The following is a 22,526-nucleotide window of genomic DNA, read 5'->3' as shown; positions in this document are numbered from 1 at the left end:
ATTAATATTAAGTTAAAAGCAAAAATTATAGTCATATCAAACTATTATGTTTTATTGCATTAACACGTTCTTTGTACTTCATATGAAAATCTTTAATACTATTCTTATAGGCATAGGTATAGTGGAACTAACAAAAGTTCGGTACGCTGAGTCCAAATAATTATTGCACAGTGTTACAAATAAGATGCATATAACACTCTCAAGAGCTTTGGGCAAAAAAGTTGTTAGCTAGTGGGCTCGCGGTTTTTTTGATAAAAATGGCTGATCTTTCCCGCCTTTGGCAGGAGGAGGACGCGATCTGTTCACCCATTAAATATTATACTCAGCACTTTTACAATCTTGTTACTTGCCATTTGTAGTGTAGTATAGCAGGGAACCCACCTCTGGACATGACAACTTAAACTTTGAAAAAGTTTAAAACGTGATATCAAGCACATCTGTTCAAAGGGATCACGGTGATCAGTCAGCGCCATAGTTGGGGATTTCTTCAGTACGTCACCCATTTTTCCTCCAGATTCTCAATTTCACTACCGTTTGGCTTCCGCGAGAAATAGGGAGTTTTGATGTTACCTCCCTTTGACTTATCACCCACTTCCAAATCCGTGATCTATGTTGTGCGCATATCACCACTACGCATCCCCCTGCCGTCCCTTTAACTTATCAATACAGCTAACTTTTCCCACGGCCGTGTGAATCGTTCCTTTCTGCCTTTTGAAATAAGGCTTGTAGGCTCCAGCCGATCACTGCTTCTTCATTCTGTCAAAAGCTTCCTCCTCATACCAGTTACAGTATCGCAGTGAAGCTGTTGTCAGCCAACTGCCTTCGACCACCTTTTACAGACCCATACCAAGCGCTCACTCATTCGGCAGTACGTTACTCTGAGAGGACTCCCTTACTCTCTCTGCTTTGTACTCTTCGGCACTCTTATTCTCTTCGTACACCTTTCCACTCTTATTCTTCAGATCAAGGCGGAACGATACAAGGTGGCCGCATCGAACAGCTGATTATAACAGTTTTTATTTGATTTGATACATCAACCTCCGGCGCAGTACGATTTTGACATTTGTTCATCGAATTTACAAAAACAAAGTACATGGAATTCTTATTTATGTATGTAGGTATGTCACCATGCTGCCACCTTGTATCGTTCCGCCATGCTTCAGATTAACGTAACGCTCTCTCACGAAGCTAATTGGCGACTTGCTCACTTCACTCTTCAAGTTCAACATACCGCTTTTTTCACTTCCATTTTCCCTGGCTTGCAATTCGATTCTCCTTCTCTCCTCTCCCTCTACATAAGACTGTGGATTAGTCGTACGGCCAACTGCAACGGTATATGTCAACTGCACAATCCAGTAAGCACAGTCCGCTCGATATTCTGGTTTTACGGGGCAATTCTTGGTCACCCAATTCCCGCAGCCCACCTACGGGGCGGAATGGCGTAGGTACAAGCCTCTTAATTATGTCGAGCGATATGGAGTTTGCCCGAGTCTTGTTGTAGTTGCTGTTGTTGTAGCGATAAGGACACTCCCGAAGGCCTTGGGGAGTGTTATCGATGTTGATAGTCCTTTGCCGGATGCAGATCCGGTACGTTCCGGTAACAAGCACCATTAAGGTACTAGCCCGACCATATCGGGAACGATTTGGTATGACCACATGAAACCTTCAGGCCATACCGCCCTCCTACCCTTTAGATCCATAAGGAACTTGAGGTCGGCAGAGCCTCGGATTTTAAAGAAACAGGATTCGCCACGGGTAGGTGAGGTTTACAGTTGTGTTGGAAAAGCTATATATTGGCCTGGCAACCCCTTAAAAGGGTTGCGCTACACAACCCTTTAAATCAATTTGGTATTTTAGTCGCCTCGTACGACAGGCATACTGGGTATCTTCTAAGCCCCCTAGTCCGCATGGGTTCGCCTAAGTCTTCACTCCACTTTATACATTGGTTGACTCAACCTACAAAAGTTTGGATATTTAAAAGAATAAATGTATAAAGTATTAAAAATATGTCGAACTGTTACTGATCCCCTCAAATCTTTAGATGCTTTTCAAGTTTTACAACCAAGGAATTCCCCCAACAATTGTACAGTGTATAGCAAACAGTTCCCACGCCATTCGATTGGAATACACATATCACAGTTTTTTTTTTTGTAATTTGTTGTTGTTATTGTTATTGCTTGTATATCAAACGACTACACGATTGTTTTTTTTTGTTTGCAGACTTTGTATTCCCAAGATCTTCATCTGTATGAAAGTAGTGAACATGTCAAGCATATGGAGAAAACGCCAGCAAGAATAAGAATATGCAAATGAGCTTTGTGGTTCAACTGAGTCAATATGAATAAGCATCATCGGCTCATAGACACTCATAAAAAACTTGACTAAACCTTAACTTGTACAACGGTAATACGCTACTAAAGGAGTAAAATAATCACATAAAAAAAGTTTCAATGACAACGACAAAATCCTGAATTGAATTTTTATATGCAAAATTTCACGTTTATTTCACCCACTAGCAAGTTTTGTTGGTAGTAAAGGGCGATAGGAGGGGCGACAATAAAATAACATTGACAGTTGCTTATTGTTTCTTTATATATTTTATATGTTAATGCAAAAAGCCAAACATGAATTTGTTGTTGTATCGAGATGTCATATTTAATATCTGCTCTTAATATATGGTTTGTTGTTGTTAATGTTGCGACATTTTATTTTATGGGCATAATCAAAAAATTTGATATACACAAATTTAAAGAAATGTAGAACGTTTTTATACTCACCCACCCACTTTCATATACCACAATAAATTTTTTTCTTTCTTCTTTTAAAACAAATAATTTTTATTGCCTGATTTTCCGTTTATTTTGTGCGAATTCATGCGGTTACAAACGCATCATAAATACCAAAATTTTACATTCGATTTGGTGCTTAGAAGTTGAATGCCATTGGTGTTGGAACTTTATGTTGTAAATAAAATTGTATATAAAAATTAGAAATAGTATTGTAAAAATTAAAAGATTCGATCGGGCTCAACCGGGATTTGAACCCTGGACCTCTCGCACCCAAAGCGAGAATCATACCCCTAGACCATTGAGCCGCACAACTGAAATTGTTAGGTTAATGGTATATAAAGACGATAACGCAAATCAAATACATATACACATTTTTTTTGTTATTTTTTCGCTGTCTACTTTTTGGCGTTTTGTGCTATTGCGTTGTTAAAAAACTTCTGTTACGTTAAGAAAAACTAACACACGTGCTGTTAAGGTCCCGAAATGACCAGCCCTATGTTTTCTATGTATATCGGCTTAAGGTTTATAATCTCAGAAGCAGTTTTCAACATTTATAAATTTTATTGATTATTCTTAGGTTTATAGACAAAGTTTAGGTTTATATATGTACATATATATGAGCTCTTATACTGTTTTCACACAGACGGCTAATTGAATAATAAAGGCATTTTTCTACATTAAGACGCTTATTGAGCTCAATCTTCCCTACAAATTTCGAATCTATAATTAATCATTAGTAGCTAATCGAATGCCTAATGAAGTCAAAAGCACAATGCAACTCTGTTGGGAGCGTTCAGTTTCTTAGTTTTTGGTGTGTTCAGTGCTTAAAAATGTCATTTGTCAAAGTAAATGTCATTGTCTGCATGGCGGAACGATACAAGGTGGCCGCATCGAACAGCTGATTATAATCTTTTTTTATTTGATTTGATAGATCAACTTCCGGCGCAGTACGATTTTGATATTTGTCCATCGAATTTACAAAAACAAAGTACATGGAATTCTTATTTATGTATGTAGGTATGTCACCATGCTGCCACCTTGTATCGTTCCGCCATGATTGTCTGTCATATAGCATTGTCATTTTATTCGCTTGACATTTCATCCTTCATACTAATCGAGCAGTTACTTCTGTGTGAAAGCAAAAAATTTACGATTTCATTAGAAGGTGAAATGAGATCATTAAGTATCTGTGTGAAAACAGTATTACGATACATTCTAAATTGTTATGCTTAAGACAGTATTGTGTATTATTGGTTTTCACATATGTAAATATTTCTTTTTACTATTTGCAATGCTTATTGCTAAAAACTGTGATAATTTCTGATGCAGTTGGTAAGATTCTGGGGCGTAGCGACGGGGAAGGCGGTTTTGGGGGTTTAAACCCTTCCCCCTTGCCTCCGTATCATTTTGTTTTAGGTCGTTAAAATTCAAATATTTGATGTTTTTATGTCTATGTTAATAAATTTCTTTATAATTCTGCTACGTATTTACTTTGTTGGTGATATTATATTTTTAATATGCAAGCATATGTATGTACGAAGTGAACACATATATTTTAATCATATTCTGCTTCATAATAATTCTGCAATTTATTAAATATACAAATGTACATGTTAACTTTTACTATCATTTCATAAAGAAGTTTCCTTGTAAATTTGCCTAACGACCATCTACATACATATCAGAGAACAGCAAAAATCGAACACAACAACGTTCGATTACATTCGGCAACATGATCTTGTTCAATGATCCAACTTGCTTAAACCAACATAATCGACATTGATTTAAAATTTTAAATGCGTGAATATTATCAATTCAGGCGTTTGCTCGATTGTGTACATCGGAATGAAAAGGCAAATATTTTTAACATTTAAATAATGTTAAATTTACAGCATTTTTTTGAAGTACACATTTCCTATTTTGAAATATAATGCAAATTTGATATTATTTTCCATGTGGAAATCACATTATTATAATGTAATATCTACATTTTTTAATGTCAAAAACACATTACAAAAATGTAAAATTCAAATGGTTTGATAAATGAAAAAGAATGTGTTTTTCACATTTTAAAATGTAAAAAACACATTAGTGTTTTTTCCGTGTAGATATGACTTTTCTAAATAAAATTTTTTTCTTTTCGATCAGTTTCTTTCTTTTGAATTTTATATACGTATAAGTTAGATCTCATGCATAAGCTCAAAAAGCATGAATTCTACTTATTCCTGAAGGAGGTACTTCGGTTTTTTTTTATCAATTTATCTATGATTAATATTACAGGAATGCGATTCTGTGGCTTTTCCTAATATTCACATGGTGTTGAAAATCTTGTGTACGCTTCCAGTAACAACGGCAACGAACGAGAGATCTTTTTCAACTCTTAGGCTGATTAAAAACTATTTGAGAAACACGATGAGTGAAAAACGATTGAATGGCTGTGCATCACTAAGCATCCACCGTGATCAAATTGTTACCGTTGATGAAGTTTTAGATGGAATGTTAAAGAAAAGCCGACGCATGCGCTTGAGTTTTTAATGTAACCTTTTTCATATCATATTTTAAATATAGGTACTTTAATGTTAGAGCTAAAGACAACATTTTTTTTACTTATTTAACTGAAAAAAAAAATGTTTTTTGAACCCCCCAAGGCAATTTTCTGACTACGCCCCTGGTAAGAATCATTGGTTTAATTGATTATATATCGATATTCTTGCGATAGGGTGGGCGTGGTATATATGTAGGATGCCGGCCTAACATACCGACAGTCCTTAGTTCAATGGTAGAACTAACATCAAAACATTTTCAAAAAAGTTTTTTAAGCGGAATTGCCTCTTGGAAGTGATCTGGCATACCTTCGAAGTGTATTCTGCAATGAAAAGCTTTCCATATTATAATACCACTCCTTAAGCACTCATCATTTGAAATAGGCATATAAAACATAGGTCTCCATAAATCTTTAGAAAAAAGTAACCCCGTATCACTAATTGAAAAAACAACTTCGCCTAAATGTTCTAAAAGATCTATGGTATCCAATTACTATAATTTTTATTATTTTTTATACGATGATATCTTTTTATGCTCAGAACAACAACTCTGGTTACGGAATGACCTCATGGTGCGCCCAACGTAAGTTTGTTTATTATCAGTTATTGGAATAGGCTAAATTTTGCTTTTAGGCTTTTTAGAAGGAGTTTCACTTACTTAATACACAAAGTCATGAAAGGAAATTCCAAAATGATTTTCGTATCAAGTGATATCACAAACAAATTAAAAACAAAGCAAACAAGTAAGGAAGGTTAAGTTCGGGTGTAACCGAGCATTACATACTCAGTTGAGAGCTATGGTTACAACATAAGGGAAAATAATCATGTAGGAAAATGAACCGAGGGAAACGCTGGAATGTGTTTGTATGACATGTGTATCAAATGAAAGGCATTAAAGAGTATTTTATGAGGGAGTGGGACATAGTTCTATAGGTGGACGCCATTTAGGAATATCGCCATAAAGGTAGATCAGGGTTGACTCTAGAATTTGTTTGTACGATATGGGTATCAAATGAAAGGTGTTAATGAGTATTTTAAAAGGGATTAATCCTTAGTTCCATAGGTGGACGCCGTTTCGAGATATCTCCATAAAGGTGCACCAGGGGTGACCCTAGCATTTGTTTGTACAATATGGGTATCAAAAAAAAGTGCTAAAGAGTATTTTAAAAGGGAGTGATCCTCAGTTCCATAGGTGGACGCCGTTTCGAGATATCGCCATAAAGGTGGACCAGGAGTTACCCTAAAATTTGTTTGTACGATACGGGTATCAAATTAAAGGTATTAATGAGGGGTTTAAAAGGGAGTGGTCGTAATTTTATAGCTGGTGGCTTTTTCGAGATATCGCCATAAAGGTGGCCCAGGGGTGACCCTAGAATGCGTTTGTACAATATGGGTATCAAACGAAAGGTGTTAATGGGTATTTTAAAAGGGAGTGGGCCTTAGTTCTATAGGTGGATGCCGTTTCGAAATAGCGCCATAAAGGTGGACCAGGGGTGACTCTAGAATGTGTTTTTACGATATGGGTATTAAATTAAAGGTATTAATGAGGGTTTTAAAAGGGAGTGGTGGTAGTTGTATAGGTGGTCGCCTTTTCGAAATATCGCCATCAAGGTGGCCCATGGGTGACTCTAGAATACGTTTGTACAATATGGGTATCAAAAAAAAGTGCTAATGAGTATTTTAAAAGGGAGTGATCCTTAGTTCCATAGGTGGACGCCGTTTCGAGATATCGCCATAAAGGTGGACCAGGAGTTACCCTAAAATTTGTTTGTACGATACGGGTATCAAATTAAAGGTATTAATGAGGGGTTTAAAAGGGAGTGGTGGTAATTGTATAGCTGGTGGCTTTTTCGAGATATCGCCATAAAGGTGGCCCAGGGGTGACCCTAGAATGCGTTTGTACAATATGGGTATCAAACGAAAGGTGTTAATGGGTATTTTAAAAGGGAGTGGGCCTTAGTTCTATAGGTGGACGCCTTTTCGAAATATTGCCATAAAGATAGATCAGAGTTGACTCTAGAATTTGTTTGTACGATATGGGTATCAAATGAAAGGTGTTCATGGGTATTTTAAAAGGGATTAATCCTTAGTTCCATAGGTGGACGCCGTTTCGAGATATCTCCAAAAAGGTGCACCAGGGGTGACCCTAGCATTTGTTTGTACAATATGGGTACCAAAAAAAAGGTGCTAATGAGTATTTTAAAAGGGAGTGATCCTTAGTTCCATAGGTGGACGCCTTTTCGAGGTATCGCAATAAAGGTGGACCAGGGGGACTCTAGACATTGTTTGTACGATATGGGTATCAAATGAAAGGTGTTAATGAGTATTTTTAAAAGGGAGTGGGCCTTCGTTCTATAGGAGGTCGGCTTTTCGAGATATCGCCATAAAGGTGGACCAGGGGTGACTCTATAATATGTTTGTACGATATGGGTATAAAATGAAAGGTGTTAATGAGTATTTTAAGAGGTCGTGGGGCTTAGTTCTAGAGGTGGACGCCTTTTCGAGATATCGCCATAAAAGTGGACCAGGGGTGACTCTAGAATGTGTTTGTACGATATTGGTATCAAATTAAAGGTATTAATGAGAGTTTTAAAAGGGAGTGGTGGTAGTTGTATATGTGAAGGCGTTTTCCAGATATCGACCAAAATGTGGACCAGGGTGACCCAGAACATCATCTGTTGGATACCGCTAATTTATTTATATATGTAATTCCTGCCAAGATTTCAAGGGTTTTTTATTTCGCCCTGCAGAACTTTTTCATTTTCTTCTACTTAATATGGTAGGTGTCACAACCATTTTACCAACTTTTTTCTAAAGTTATATTTCGCGTCAATAAACCAATCCAATTACCATTTTTCATCCCTTTTTCGTATTTGGTATAGAATTATGGCATTTTTTTCAGTTTTCCTAATTTTCGATATCGAAAAAGTGGGTGTGGTCATAGTCGGATTTCGTTCATTTTTTATACCAAGATAAAGTGCGTTCAGGTAAGTACGTGAACTACGTTCAGTAAAGATATGTCGATTTTTGCTCTAGTTATCGTGTTAACGGCCATGCGGAAGGACAGACGGACGACTGTGTATAAAAACTGGGCGTGGCTTCAACCGATTTCGCCCATTTTCACAGAAAACAGTTAACGTCATAAAATCTATGCCCCTACCATATTTCAAAAGGATTGGTAAATTTTTGGTAAAATTTGTTCGACTTATGGCATTAAAAGTGTCCTTGACAAATTAAATGAAAAAGGGCGGAGCCACGCCCATTTTGAAATTTTCTTTTATTTTTGTATTTTGTTGCACCATATCATTACTGGAGTTGAATGTTGACATAATTTACTTATATACTGTAAAGATATTACATTTTTTGTTAAAATTTTACTTTAAAAAAAAATTTTTTTTAAGTGGGCGTGGTCCTTCTCCGATTTTGCTAATTTTTATTAAGCGTACATATAGTAATAGGAATAACGTTCCTGCCAAATTTCATCATGATATCTTCAACGACTGCCAAATTACAGCTTGCAAAATTTTGAAATTACCTTCTTTTAAAAGTGGGCGGTCCAAATTGTCCAAAATTTTACTTATTTTCTATTCTGCGTCATAAGTTCAACTCACCTACCACATTTCTTCGCTTTATCTGTCTTTGGTAATGAATTATTGCACTTTTTCGGTTTTTCGAAATTTTCGATATCGAAAAAGTGGGCGTGGTTATAGTCCGATATCGTTCGTTTTAAATAGCGATCGGAGATGAGTGCTCAGGAACCTACATACCAAATTTCATCAAGATACCTCAAAATTTACTCAAGTTATCGTGTTAACGGACGGACGGACGAACGGACGGACGGACGGACATGGCTCAATCAATCAATTTTTTTTCGATACTGATGATTTTGATATATGGAAGTCTATATCTATCTCGATTCCTTTATACCTGTACAACCAACCGTTATCCATTCGAACTTAATATACTCTGTGAGCTCTGCTCAACTGAGTATAAAAAGGTCACCAAATGAACTTAACGTAACCGAAGGGTTAATACAATTTTCAATTAGTGGACATCCTAAATATCTGATAAATTATATATAACTAATTAATTAAGGTTTTTAATACGAATGATTTTCCGCTACTTATCTATATAAACACATTAGCATATCGCATCCTTAGATTAAAAGAGATCTAACTCAAAAACCATAAATTTAGAAGTTATGAGTTCCTTCGAGCTCCCTAATTTGGTACCTGCTGAACTATATACTCGATTTACTAATATCTCTACTAACCAGCGAGAAAAGACTTTGTAAAAAATAAAAATTGCATTGGCGCATATGGGAAAACCATCAGTTTTTCGTGTTTTCTACCCATTGCAATTTTTTGAGTTGATCGCTGTTTTGAACAAGGTTTGCGATCTACAAAATTTATGCTATGTAGGTGGCTATTTGAGATAACGAATTCTCAAATTTGCTCGCGAAAAAATTTCACGCAAGTATCGGCTAGGCTAGGCTTTAGAATCTCGAAATACTCGTCAGGCTTGTGAGCTTCTCTTCATTCCATTCATTCGCCGCATTGGCTATATTATATGAAGAGCTCAATACTGGAGAAGATAATTCTAGCAACATAACTAAACCCTCCCGAATTAAAATTTTTTTTTATAAATCTTTATTGTCGTTTTTGGTGGCCACCATCGTGAGGTGATAAAGTATTGCGCTTACCCCTATAATGGTCTTTGGTTCAAGCCCTGCACAAAGCGACCTCAAAATTTTAGAACAAAGTTTAAATAAATAAACAATAAATTTTCCTGGGTTGAAGCCCTGGACAAAGCGACCTCAAAACTTTAGAAAAAACTTTAAATAAGAAAAAATATCTTAATAACTTTTTCTATTACTCACGACTGAGACCAACGCTATTTGGTACATGGCTCATATAGTTAGAATAAGCCACCAGCTTCTCTCCCTGTATCATTTCAGGACTGGAATTCTTTTAGTATAATTTCGGCACTTTTTCGGTATCACCACTTCAGTATAAGTTCAACATTGTTTTCGAGATTGGTTTCGTTATCATCCCGGAACTATTTCGGGATATTTTCTGGAAAGTTTAGGAATATTTCCATACCTCCTTCGTAAATGGCTTGAAGGTAATTTTGGGAATATTTCGAGATAAGTTGGGTATCATTTGGGGACTATTTCGGGAGTGTTTTGGATGATAATTTCAGTATAGTTTTCGTAGTGCGGGACTCTTTTCAGGATTGTTTGTGTGATCATTTCTTGATTATTTGTTTGTTTATACATTGTCTGGCCATGTTTCTGGCACTATTCCCAGATCATAGGAAGATCGCCTTTGAGATCATTTTGATGAAGTTTAGTTCTTGGGGGTTGATTTCGGCACTTCGGGGCGGTTTTGGAAATGCTTAAAAGACATCTTTGGGTCAAATTTGATACAATATCGGAATAAATTCAGAATTGTTTTCGTTATTGGTTTCAGTATCATTGCGGAACTATTTCAGTATATTTTCTGAAAAACTTTGGGATAATTTCAGGTTTTTTCGCAATTGATTTGAAGGTGAGTTTGGTGATATTTTTGAATAGGTTCGGTATCATTTGTGAATTGTTTCGGGTGTGCTTTGGAACTAATTTGCGACCATTTTAAGGATCATAACGGACATCATTGTTTGTCTTATCAATTCGAGATTGTATTCGGAATATGTTTAAGACCAATTAGCATACATTTCAGATTTTTTTTAGACTCACTTCAGAACTATTTCCGAAATTATTGCGAAACTATTATCGAAACTACTTTAGAACTGAATTGCTATTATTTTCACGATAAATTCGAGCCTATCTATCATTTTCCAAATCGTTGATCTCTGAATTCGTCCGACTTAGTTCAAGAAGATTACATATACATATATGTTAGTAAGATGGGTTTTGTTCTTGAAAAAGTTCTTAAACTTTTTTGAAGCACTTTGTTGAATCATTGTTTATATCTTTTGAATTGCCTACTTTTTCAACATTGCATTTTAACAAATATTCCAAAGAGTTTGCAGCAACTCTTGGAGTATGTGGTTTCGTATTTTAACCAATTTAAGTCTTACAAAGTATAAGTTTTGTCTCTCACAGTACGCGATGATAATGAAAATTTTATCTGGAAGGAGTTTTAGACTGATGTAAATTGAAACGATTTTCTGTCTTGGTTTGGAGACCCAGCGGTTTCGGCACTGTGCCATCTTAAGTGTAATTTTTCGCTCTAACTGCAAACCATAGAGATTTCGCTTAGAGTGTGAGAGGTACGGGTATCGATTTTTAGATCATAATACATATTATATAATTTTTTTTTTAACAGGTAACTAATTATTCATTTGGAAAACAAATATTTTACTTTCTTGGTCAGATTAATAAATTAATTGAAAATAAGCTAAAACTAAATAAAATGTTTTTTTTTTAAATAATTCATTTACCTTAACTTTCTGGTTAATTATTGAGCTCAAGGCCGCAAGGATAAATAAAACACCATGTATGTTGTGGTATTATAATTTATATAATTGGTCGATATTTCGGTTTCAATCTGAAACCATCATCAGGAAAAAAATACATAAAGATGGTATACCGCTACGACCTATTTGTTCTTCATTTGACTCCCCGTTTTACAATTTATGCACATATGTCGTCAAAATCCTCAAAAATTTAACCAACTCATCGAAATACAATGTCAAAGATGCGGCAGAGTTTAAAGAAAAAGTGAAGGGTACATACATCTACGACGATGAAAGCTTAGTGTCCTTCGACGTCGTTTCCTTATTTCCAAGCATTCCAGTAGATGTGGCCATCGAACTCATAGCTTCTAAGTGGAACGACATAAAAGAGCATACGTCACTATCCAAACAGCTATTTTTAACGATTGTTAAGTTTTGTATAAAGGAATATCGTTATTTCAAATTCAACGGAAAAATATATGAGCAACGAACTGGAATGCCAATTGGATCTCCAGCTTCCTCGGTCATAGCTGACATGGTTATGGAGGAATTGTTAATGAAATTCGAGACGGACGCCACCAGAAAGCCACGATTGTTAACGAAATACGTGGATGACCTTTTCGCTGTTGTCAGAACGGATGAAATCGACAAAATGCTCACGAAGCTCAATAGTTACAACAAGTCCATACAATTTACAACAGATGTAGAAAAGATGAGTGCTTGCCATATTTGAACACTCTGATAATCAGAAAGGATAACAAGTTATTTATCGACTGGTATAAGAAGCCTACAGCGTCCGAAAGGCTAATTAACTACAACTCGAAGCACGAAAAAAGAACCATTTTTAACACCGCGAAGAATTTTATATCGAGAGTACTTAAAATAAGCGATAAAGTATATCACAAGAAAAACATTGCTATCATCAAGGCAACCCTGGAACAAAATGAATTTCCTAGAGAGCTAGTTAAAAATCTGATCCGAAACTTTTACAAGACAATCTCGCAAGATAGTACTAGCAATTGAAATGTAAAAATATACAAATCTGTCACATATATTCCAGGAATAGCAGAGAGGATAAAAAGATCTAATTTATACGACCGGGAAAAGTATCAAATCCCATTCTCATATAGCAACACACTGAGACAAATTTACATCAATACAAAAGACCGAATCCCGAAATATGAGAGATCCGACATTATCTACCAAATTCCATGCAATGGCGACGGGTCCAACGTATGCAAAAAGGTATATGTTGGGGCAACTAAACAAAAATTAAAGACAAGGATTTCCGGACACAGGTCTAACATCAAGTTAAGGAACAATGTCTCGGACAATAAGACGGCCTTGTCATCCCATTGCAATGATACTGGACATTTCCCTGATTTTGAAAATGTCGTCATTCTGGACAAGGAAAAATTTTATAAGAAGCGTTTTATTTTAGAAAAGCTACATATTATGAACACCCCTAATGAGAAGCGAAACAATTATAAATCTGACACAGAAGGCTGTGCGTACGTCTATCGAAATTTAGTGCTGAAACAACAACATACAATGTGAGTTGAGCAGTGTTCATTAAACGACGGCGAATATCCCGCTACCCACATATTTGGCGACAACAACAAAATAGCAAGAAGATGATTTGAAATTTGTTCTTATTGTTTGTTGTTACATATATTAGCCGTGTTTTTTAACACGCGCGTATACGTTTCGTTTGCGCGTGTAAAAAAACGCCTATCTTCGCTTAGATTATGCTTAGGAGACCCATCTATCGGCTGTGGTTAAACAACTAGCTACAGCAACAGGGCGTACCGAAAAGCGGAGACGCAACGCTCTGATGGCCATAGGGTATAACATATAGCTGAATCAGTTGCGATGAATTGTGGACACATATAGAATACATCGAATTAGTGTAGAGGGTGAAACAAAGACACATATTTCAGTTACATCTGAGTATAATGCGTATTGAATTTTAGTAGGACAAAATTTATGAGCAGCAATTTCAGAGGTGTATTTAAAGTTTGTCGCTCAGCATTCCATATCAAGTTTAAGCGTAAACGGATATACGCGTGTTAAAAAACACGGCTATTGTTAATTTTGTTTATACTTGACTGTACATGCTTTAAGAAAATTTGTTTATACTTACTGTACTTTAATTTTGTTTACCTTTTCTCCTGTTTTGTCTTTGTTCATTCATCTGTTCGAACATATGATCAGTCGATCAAGTACCATAGATGAATGGATTTGCAACTCTTTGTTTCGAGAGAGCGCTGTCAAAATGCACATTTTTTATAACATTTATCAATGATGCCACTCCAAACAAAAATGAGTAGATCTGAAAATGGGGATTTTTGACTTACATTTCGGCGATTATAGTTTCAATCATTTAATAAAATGATAGTCGTAAAATATTTATTTCCTTAAAGTTATTTTACAATAATACGACTATTTAGATTTAAATATAAACAAATGTAAGTAAAATTTACATTTCGATTAAATTAATTAGTCAAATATTGTAACGCATTTAACTCGCAGTGAAAACCATATATTCTTTTGAAATTTCAGTAAATCGGACCTATGATATAATAGTAAACATTATTTAATGGATAGGGCTTTTCCTACATGTCTGGCGTTCCAGGTTATTTGATCAAAATGGACTGGTTGCACCGGAGTTCATATTTACAAAACCTATTTTTAGTGATAACTTTTGAATGGGAAATAATTTTTACCCTCCGCCTTCGAACTAATAATACTTACACTAAAACAAGCATTTTTATCCTTTTCCCATAATTTTTGAACGCTATTCTACAGTTGTAGGTCAAACTAAAGTTTACCAAAATTGTTGGCACGTTTTTCGTTTTGGCTGGCACATTTTTTTTTCTGGCACCCGCTTCAGCTGGCGCGAGGGATTTATCTGTGATTGTTGCCAGCAACAACTAGAAGATAAATCCCTCGTGAGAGCGAAAATATGAGAGCGTAAGCAAAAGATTCGTATCAATCTAATCTATGTCAAGTACATTGATTCGTGTAAGTTGTATTTGTTTATGAAATATGCCCATATGCAAAATATCCACCTGCTATTTTTATGTTTGCCTAATGTTTGTTATTATATTTTGTGTTTTTTTAGTCCTGATGATGGTTTCAGATTGAAACCGAAATATCAACCAATTATATAAAAATACATGGTTTTTATTTATCCTTGCGGCCTTGAGCTCAATAATTAACCAGAAAGCCAGAAAGTTAAGATAAACTTAGAAGGCTATTAACAAAACCCAAAAATAATTCATTTACTTTAATTCAAAATAAAACAAGAGACGTAAATTGAGAAAAAAAGCGTTTGGGTTCACCAAAAGCCTGGCAATAACTATACCTATAACTTTATAGGCTAGTTAAACTATATAATTTACCATTCGCATTATATATTTCCCAAATTTATTTAAACTAATGCCAAAAATGGCAAAAAAACTTAAAATTAAAATTAAATATAAAACAAGAAATGAGGTTGGAGATGCGAGGCATCGATCCTCGTACCTCTCACATGCTAAGCGAGCGCTCTACCATCTGAGCTACATCCCCTCTTTTTCCTACTTTGTCATAATGGCTTTGTTATGACCTCACGTAGTTTGTTGCAAACAAAATTTGATATTTGAATCTTCTGTGCGTAGCAACTACAGATGGATTGCGCTAAAAATATCTTTTACATACATATGGGGTATTCCATCTCATTTCAACCAATTTTGAACCCGCCCGCTTTACAATTGGCTGAAAGTTTTTCTTCTTTTTCTAGCTTACGAAAGACGTTTTTCAGAATTTTTTCATCCAACTAAAAAAAAGTTATGAATTTTAAAAAAAACACCGTTTTTGTTTTCAAAATGCTATAACTTTTTCAAAAATTGACCGTTTGGGATCTTTTTTTTTTTAATTTGTTCTTAAATGTACTTTTCGGAAAAAATACAAAAAAATTTTTAAAGTTTTTTTTTTTTGTAATTTTTTAGTATTTCGAGATTTTTCGAATTTCGCCATTTTTTTTTCTCATAAAAAACTTCAATCAATTCTGCAATCATCCTCACTAATCCCGGAGTGGGCCGATTTTTTTTTTATTTAATTGAAAAAAAAAACTAAAAATATTTTTTCCGAAAAGTACATTTAAAAACAAATTTAAAAAAAAAAATCCCAAACGGTCAATTTTTGAAAATTTTATAGCATTTTGAAAACAAAAACGGTGTCCAACTCAAAATAAGTTATGAATTAAAAAAAAAAAAACGGTGTTTTTTCAAAATGCTATAACTTTTTCAAAAATTGACCGTTTGGGATCTTTTTTTTTTTTTAATTTGTTTTAAATGTACTTTTCGGAAAAAATACAAAAAATTTTTTAAGTTTTTTTTTTTCAATTAAATAAAAAAAAAAAAAAAAATAATCGGCCCACTCCGGGATTATTGGGGATGATCGCAGAATTGATTGAAGTTTTTTATGAGAAAAAAAAATGGCGAAATTCGAAAAATCTCGAAAAACTGAAAAATTACAAAAAAAAGAAACTTTAAAAATTTTTTTGTAAGTTTCCGAAAAGTACATTTAAAAACAAATTTAAAAAAAAAAGATCCCAAACGGTCAATTTTTGAAAAAGTTATAGCATTTTGAAAACAAAAACGGTGTTTTCTTTAAAAATTCATAACTTTTTTTGAGTTGGATGAAAAAATTCTGAAAAACGTCCTTTCGTAAGCTAGAAAAAGAAGAAAAACTTTCAGCCAATTCTAAAGGGGTCGGATTCAAAATTGACCAAAATGGGATGGAATACCCCATATGCATGTAGGTATAGATATTTTTTTATTAATTTTTTGATTTTGAATCAGTACTTGAAAAACTTTTTTCATAGTAAGTTATTTGGACACCATCTGCCATTGCCATGCCTTCTTAAAATATGCTTATAAAAATTTAACAATTTTTGCTGTTATATCGGCCTACTGATTTGTAAGATCGCGGGTTGGAATCGAGCTCAAGGCCTAACAATAATTATTTCATCATTGTTATAGCAGCGGCGCCTAAACGCTGCCGCTTCAGGAATTTAGCAGTTCCCGAAATGGATCTATACAACGAGCTTTGGCAGTTGTCTAAATTTCTTCTTTGTTCTATTCTAATTTGATAATTTTTTCAATTAAGAAAAAATTTATCATAACAATAAAAATGATAAAATAATTATTGTTAGGCCTTGAGCTCGATTCCCGCCCGCGATCTTAAAAGTTTAAACAATTTAAATTTTGCCGAATATTATTAGAAAATTATTCAAACAAGCAATTGCATTTAAAAAACTAAATTTATCCTAATATATGCTACTTTTGTCAGTTTATTATTATTAATTTTGTTAAACCCTTATCATTTAAAAATCTTTGATTTATTGACACTTAATAGCAAATGTCATATTTGGAATCTTTTTTTTTTTTATTTCACCCAAATCAGCGAAAGTGCTTGAGTCATCAACAATTTTTAATTTAATTTGAAAACTTTCGTGATGCTCTTCGTTGTTGTTGTTTTTTTTTGCTACCAACTTTTAGCAGCTATTAAAGAATTTAACCCTTTGCCATTAACTTTGCATTCAAAAAAAAAAAAAAAATTGATAAATAACACTAAACGCGTATCATAAATAAAAATGATAACTTTTAAGCAAATAGACGTTGGTTGATGACTGTAAATATAAGGGTTGATAATGCCGCCGGCTGTCTTGTGACGAATAAGCTCACAAGACGGTTTTTGGCTGATTGCCTTTAATTATGGTATTCTTATACTTAGATGCACTAATAAATTTTTACAGATTCAAAGAAAAAAGCCCTAATACGTGTGACTACTACAGAGCCGTGACTGTGGAATAAAAGCTAGATGAGTAATTTATAACAATAATCTCATCATATTTTTTGAAGGCAAATCAAAATTTGATGAAAACTGTGCTAAACGCAAATCTTTAAAAATAATTAAAAAGAGGTTTGGCTTTGTCCATTTTTGAAACAGTCCATAGAAAAAAAAAAAATATAGGACCTTCTGTTTTTAAGTTAGGAAGTTTTTCCCTGAAGATACTCCACAACATAACATGACATTAAATACTGGCTGCATTGGTCTAATTCTTAAAAAAGATGGACAGTTTAGTAAAGGTGCATAACTTGGATGAGTTGAGTTTAAAGAAAGTCTGCAGTTACGCTAGTCGGATGTGTTTTCCAGTAGAAAACGGTCGTTCTACCATCCCATATACAAGCAAATCTAGGCTCCCTCATCCCCGGATCACCTATACTCTAAACTCCAATCTTTCTTATAGTTTACAATCGGAAGAGTTTCGCATACAACTTTCCAGAAGCAAACCATTGTTGCATTTATCCACATGCGGCCAAACCTAGGCCCACTCACACACGTATAAAGTATTACCCTACCTCCAACTCTTCTTATAGGATACATCTAGTCAAATAGTTCGCAAACTAACAAGTTATGCTCACCATTTACTTGCAAGAATCGAACATGGACCTGAATTTAGGTATTTTGTTTAAATAAAATACATACAAACATATTCAAGAATCTAAGCACTTTTCGAAATTGAAGGTGGTGAGAATTCTATCAAACGAAAAGCGCACTCCGCCCGTTCAGAGTTAGTCGGAGCTCATGGCGTACGCTTCGGCCATGGCGGAACCAGAGAAGGTGACAGCACGGCAAAATACATATAAACATGAATAGAAATTCCATGTGCTTTGTTTTTGTAATACCATGGACTAATACCAAAATCGTACTGCGCCGGAGGTTGAAGTGAAACTGTATTAAAAAATAGTATCAATCAGTGGATTTTCGGCCGTCCCTTATATAGTTGTGCCATGGCTTCGTCGATACGTAGTGATTAAACGATTTCTTTCAGGTAAGCATAATGAAGTACAATACTTGGCCGCGAAGTCTCTTTCCCATCACATAACCAATACCGTGCCTATGTTTGGCGCTTCTTTCGCTCTATGCTCCACGCGAGGCGTCGTAGTACCTGGCCGTGTTTCTCGTGCTTCCTGTCTATTGGTGGTGTTAAACGTTTGCCTTACCTTGGACGTAAAACAATCACCATCGGTGGCTTTCTATGAAATTGCTCAGATATTCAAGCTTAGTATTTAGGAACATATTCTCTACAACGTTTGTCGTGGTTGTTATCAGAGTGAAAATATCTCATCCTAGGCTTATCACTTAACCTTAGATCTTGGAGTAGCTGACTGCACACCCATGGTTAGAGACGGGAAATCCCTAACTAATCTAACAAAGCTAAGCTTACAATGGGGTGTATTATGATCGGTCCCAGACAAACTGAAATGTGTTTTTTAGGTTTCCAATCGACAAATAACAATTAACTTAAATGGTATGTATAAGTTCTAAGTTGTGCGGATTGCAGCTTTTCCCAATCTCTCGTTAATTTGTATTTATTTATGTGTGTATGCACAACGCGTTTGTTTTAAAAATGCCTAAGCAACATTTTGTGAAAAATAAAGCCTAACTACAATGCTTCGACAGCAGCTTAAATAACTTATTTAGCTGTTATATAGATTTTATCTTGCCATTATGTTAGTAACAACATCTTCATCATAGCGAATACGAAGCAGGGCTACAGGCATCCAAACATATTTCGCATTGTCTAACTATTTTTGCATATTTTTGTAGAAAAACTTTACATCAACATAAATCACATTGTGAATCCGTAAAAGATTTATGTGGTGCTAAATATCCAACCAACCACAGCCCAACACCCTCCCACAGAAACACCAAGTGAGGGAGTGCGGTGTTGAGCTAAAAGAAGTTGAACCCACCATGTAAGAAGGAGTGTGTGGTACAAACTACTTGTTGTTAGACTGGCCCTTATGCGTTGGTTTGGTATTTGCCAAATCCCCCTACATAAATATATCTTACATTATTGTATTTCAAATAAGAATATCTGCTTTTGAGGTGCATGAAATGTTGATTTTTATACTCAGTTGGGCAGAGCTCACAGAGTATATTAACTTTGATTGGATAACGGTTGGTTGTACAGGTATAAAGGAATCGAGATAGATATAGACTTCCATATATCAAAATCATCAGTATCGGATTGAGCCATGTCCGTCCGTCCGTCCGTTAACACGATAACTTGAGTAATTTTTAAGGTATCTTGATGAAATTTGGTATGTAGGTTCCTGGTCACTCGTCTCAGATCGCTATTTAAAATGAACGATATCGGGCAATAACCACGTCCACTTTTTCGATATCGAAAATTTCGAAAAATCGAAAAAGTGCGATAATTCATTACCAAATATGGATTAAGCGATGAAACTTGGCAGGTGAGTTGAACTTATGACGCAGAATAGAAAACTAGTAAAATTTTGGACAATGGGCGTGGCACCGCCCACTTTTAAAAGAAGGTAATTTAGAAGTTTTGCAAGCTGTAATTTGGCATTCGTTGAAGATATCATGATGAAATTTGGCAGGAACGTTACTCTTATTACTGTATGCCTGCATAATAAAAATTAGCAAAATCGGAGAACGACCACGCCCACTTTTAAATATTTTTTTTTTTTTAAATTCAAATTTTAAAAGAAAAGTTAATATCTTTACAGTATATAAGTAAATTATGTCAACATTCAACTCCAGTAATGATATGTTGCAACAAAATACAAAAATAAAAGAAAATTTCAAAATGGGCGTGGCTCCGCCCTTTTTCATTTAATTTGTCTAGGATGCTTTTAATGCCATAAGTCGAACAAAAATTAACCAATCCTTGTGAAATTTGGTAGAGGCTTAGCTCCTAGGACGATAACTGTTTTCTGTGAAAAAGGGCAAAATCGGATGAAGCCACTCCCAGTTTTTATACACAGTCGGCCGTCTGTCCTTCCGCTCGGCCGTTAACACGATAACTTGAGCAAAAATCGATATATCTTTACTAAACTCAGTTCACGTACTTATCTGAACTCACTTTGTATTGGTGTAAAAAATGGCCGAAATCCGACTATGACCACGCCCACTTTTTCGATATCGAAAATTACGAAAAATGAAAAAAATGCCATAATTATATACCAAATACGAAAAAATGGATGAAACATGGTAATTGTATTGGTCTATTGACGCAAAATATAACTTTAGAAAAAAACTTGATAAAATGGCTGTGACACCTACCATATTAAGTAGAAGAAAATGAACAAGTAAGGAAGGCTAAGTTCGGGTGTAACCGAACATTATATACTCAGTTGAGAGCTGTGGAGACAAAGTAAGGGAAATCACCATGTTGTAAAAGGAACCTAGGGTAACCCTGGAATGTGTTTGTATGACATGTGTATCAAATGGAAGGTATTAAAGAGTATTTTAAGAGGAAGTGGGCCATAGATCTATAGATGGACGCCATTTAGGGATATCGCCATAAAGGTGGACCAGGCCTGACTCGAGAATGTGTTTGTACGATATGGGTATCAAATGAAATGTGTTAATGATAATTTTAAAAGGGAGTGGGCCTAAGTTCTATAGGTGGACGTCTTTTCGAGATATCGCCATAAAGGTGGACCAGGGGTGACTCTAGAATTTATTTTGTACGATATGGGTATCAAATAAAAGGTATTAATGAGTATTTTAAAAGGGCGTGGGCCTTAGTTCTATATGTGGACGCCTTTTCGAGATATCGCCATAAACGTGGACCAGGGGTGACTCTAGAATTTGTTTGTACGATATGGGTATCAAATGAAAGGTGTTAATGAGTATTTTAAAAGGGAGTGGGCCTTGGTTCTATAGGTGGATGCCTTTTCGAGATATCGCCATAAAGGTGGACCAGGGGTGACTCTAGAACTTTTGTGTACGATATGGGTATCAAATGAAAGGTATTAATGAGTATTTTAAAAGGGCGTGGGCCTAAGTTCTATATGTGGACGCCTTTTCGAGATATCGCCATAAACGTGGACCAGGGGTGACTCTAGAATTTGTTTGTACAATATGGGTATCAAATGAAAGTTGCTAATGAGTATTTTAAAAAGGCGTGGGCCTTAGTTCTATAGGTGGACGCCTTTTCGAGATATCTCCATAAAGGTAGACCAGAGGTGACTCTAGAATTTGTTTGTACAATATGGGTATCAAATGAAAGTTGCTAATGAGTATTTTAAAAAGGCGTGGGCCTTAGTTCTATAGGTGAACGCCTTTTCAAGATATCGACATAAAGGTGGACCAGGGATGACTCTAGAATTTGTTTGTATGATATGGGTATCAAATGAAAGGTGTTAATGAGTATTTTAAAAGGGCGTGGCTCTTAGTTCTATAGGTGGACGCCTTTTCGAGATATCTCCATAAAGGTAGACCAGAGGTGACTCTAGAATTTGTTTGTACAATATGGGTATCAAATGAAAGTTGCTAATGAGTATTTTAAAAAGGCGTGGGCCTTAGTTCTATAGGTGGACGCCTTTTCGAGATATCGACATAAAGGTGGACCAGGGATGACTCTAGAATTTGTTTGTATGATATGGGTATCAAATGAAAGGTGTTAATGAGTATTTTAAAAAGGAGTGGGCCTTAGTTCTATATGTGAACGCCTTTTCGAGATATCGCCATAAACGTGGACCAGGGGTGACTCTAGAATGTGTTTGTACGATATGGGTATCAAATTAAAGGTATTAATGAGGGTTTTAAAAGGGAATGGCCCCTAGTTGTATATGTGAAGGCGTTTTCGAGATATCTACCAAAATGTGGACCAGGGTAATCCAGAACATCATCTGTCGGGTACCGC

The 22,526-nt window shown here is 35.2% G+C and overlaps 1 non-coding gene across 1 annotated transcript; it reads right to left on the bottom strand.

Annotated features, from left to right (window-relative positions):
* Positions 1-3,022: 3,022 nt before the first annotated feature.
* Positions 3,023-3,094, bottom strand: TRNAP-UGG (transfer RNA proline (anticodon UGG)). Its single transcript has one exon. It is a non-coding gene; the product is annotated as a tRNA-Pro (tRNA).
* Positions 3,095-22,526: the final 19,432 nt, after the last annotated feature.

The sequence above is a fragment of the Eurosta solidaginis genome, unplaced genomic scaffold (genome assembly GCF_040869045.1).
Source record: "Eurosta solidaginis isolate ZX-2024a unplaced genomic scaffold, ASM4086904v1 ctg00001059.1, whole genome shotgun sequence".
Lineage (NCBI taxonomy): Eukaryota > Metazoa > Arthropoda > Insecta > Diptera > Tephritidae > Eurosta > Eurosta solidaginis.
The sequence above is the reverse complement of the archived record's forward strand: the minus strand, read 5'-3'. Positions and strand labels throughout refer to the sequence as shown.